Genomic DNA, 2839 nt, shown 5'->3' on the forward strand with positions numbered 1-2839 from the left:
ATTGGGGCGTCATTTCATTCTCGTAACAGGAGTGAGTGCACCGCAAGACCAGACAAGTGACTCCCTCGCCTCGCAGCGGCGGCATTTGTCTTTTAAGTTAAGTCATTTCCTAAGATGGCTCCTCTTATTCTACGATAATCCAAGCAGCAGCTCCATGAGTCCGCTCGGAATCAGTCGATTCCTGAGCTATTCGTTCTCCCCTCTCGGTTGGCGTTTGCCAGCCACTAGAGCAAGTAAGAGAACCTACAGTGAATGAACTTAAAGAACCACAGATTTGGACCGGATTGTACACCTTTGTGTCTGGCTATGTATATGGATGTGCATAAAGAAGGGATGGGACATCTCTCTCCGGGGGGAAGAGAGAGTGAATAAGCTGCAGCGGTACCTCACGAACTTCTTACTGGGGCAGCACCATCCTATAGGCATTTGCGAGTGTTTGGATGCACGTGTTTTGTTCATATTCCTGCGCAGTTAAGAGAGAAATTTTCCCCTAGGCAATCACTTGTATCTTTCTTGGATATGCTCAGTCCGGATATAGATGCTATGACGTGAAATCCAAGAGACTCGATGTATCCTTGAATGTTCTCTTTAATGAGGTCGCCTCATATTTTCCTTAACCTAATTCATCAGCCCCGGGGGAGAATGGTGATGGAGATGTATTGCGGCCTTCTCCTATTCATCAACTCAAACCTCATTCTTCTGCAGTTGATGTTATGTATCAGCCTCACTCTTCAGTCCAGCATCTTCTGTCGCCTGTTCAGCGGACCTCAGAGGATTCCAGTCACCCGGCACTACATGTTTATTCTCAGCGGCGATTACATTATGTTTCCCAGGCTAAGACTACTCCAGAAGATCCGCAGTCTAGCCCAGTTGCTTCCTCAGATTCTGGATCCCTCTCTCAGGTTCGTTGATCCTCTCAAGTTTCTTATCCCGTTGAAGGATTGTTGTCTTATCTTATGAATCATTTTCCCCAAAACATCGACCTTACCTCATGTCAGTTCAATCTTCTCATGAACCTGAACCATTTGCTGAAGCCTTCAATCATTCTTGCTGGAGAGATGCTATGCAGGAAGAAAGAAATGCCCAGAAAAAAAGAATCAGACTTAGTCTCATTGCCTGCAGGGAAACAAGCCATTGGCTGCAAGTGGATTTACAAGATCAAGCATAAAGCAGATGGCTGGGTAGAGAGATACAAAGCTAGATTAGTAGCTAAAGGATTCCTTTTCAAGAATATTGAGTTGAACCCCTTTAAAGATAGGGAAAACATTTTCCCCAGGCTGCTAAAATGACCACCATTCGTGGCATTCTTGCCTTGGCTACAATAAAAAAGTAGCCCTTATTTCAACTTGACGTGAAGAATGCCTTTCAACAACATAAGGGAAGGGGGGATCCGCAAGAATAAGTTTCTATTCAGCCTCCTCCAACTCCAGGCTTCTCTTCTCCTAGGAATCCTAACTTGGTATGCAAGCTTAAGAAAGCGATTTACGTTATGGCCTCCGGCAAGCTAAAGCAGGCCCCCTTCCTAGCTCCTGGTGCCTGCTTTTAGAAATTTAGCTCGTTTCTCACTGCTTCATTTTTGATAAAGGGTTCCACTGTAGCCGTGCGGATTCTTCGATCATTGTTCGTCGACGTCATGGCCGTTGCCTCATCCTTCTTTTATACGTTGACGACAACATTCTCACTGGGAATTCTTTTTCTCTTTAATTCGATTTCATTAAGGAGCTTGGCAACCCATTTCATTTGTCTCTTTCATCCGCTGCATTACTTTCTCGGCATGGAGGTATCTCGCTCCACCTCTAGTCTTCACCTAATTGTGGAAGAGGGGAGGTGAGTTGATACTCAACTCTCTCTCTCGCGCCTTTCTTCAGCTTGTTCTTGTTCGTCTATTCGGGACGGGGCAGGCAGCTCACATACATGAAGAGAAGAAGAGAGGGTGGGTTCCTTGAGATTAAGGTGTCAAGGCGGTCAAAGAAGGCCACAAGTGGAAGGAACCGATGCTTTGGTCATTCAGTTGACTCCTTGCTGCCAGTCCGTGCTTGCTGTCATGCTGGCAAAAACAGGGGTTTCGGCCGGTTTTACCTACTATTGGATTTGAACCAATGACTCTCGCCGTATGAAAGCGATACTCTAACCGTTGAGTCAAGTAGGTCAAGCTGAGTCAAGTCAGAGAAAATAGACCCCTATAAGAGAAAGCCGTGCAACCAGAGTTCCGCTTACTATACAAGGGGGGGCGGAACGCTAAGAAAGAGAAAGCGTTATCACTATACGAAATGAAGCAGCGGCTAGCACGCTAAGATCAACCACTTGGAGAGCGTGGAGCCTTTCTTTCTCGGTCGTCTGTCTTAATATAAGTGGATCTGATTCATGCGGTCGTTCTCTGCTGCATTGGTGTTTTCACTCCCCACTCTCCACCATGGCAAAATGTTTCCACTATATCTCAGGAGTAGTCAAAGGAAGTACGGCGGGTCCAAGTAGGAAAAAATGAACTAAGAAGTAGGGCATACAACAATGGATCAATTCATTCAACAAGATCCGTTCGGATCGGACCAGGATGAATGGGATTGGTCTGACCTCTCGCTCGGATGTCAGACTCCCGCCACCTGCAGATGTCCCATGCCACGTTTCGTGAACAGCTATACCCGAGAATGAATGAATTGTGTGTGATATAGCACCGAATAAGCCACTGCTCTATTCCCGACTTGAAATCTATAAAGAACTTTAAGGGAGAGAAAATGGGAGCCCTATACCATACATCCTACTGCCTCGGGACGACCGCACGTTACATCATAGCAGCACGACCAAATGAAGGCGGAAACCCCTTGTATAGGTTGGGCGTTTC

Source organism: Castanea sativa, chromosome 11 (genome assembly GCF_040712315.1).
Source record: "Castanea sativa cultivar Marrone di Chiusa Pesio chromosome 11, ASM4071231v1".
Classification (NCBI taxonomy): domain Eukaryota; kingdom Viridiplantae; phylum Streptophyta; class Magnoliopsida; order Fagales; family Fagaceae; genus Castanea; species Castanea sativa.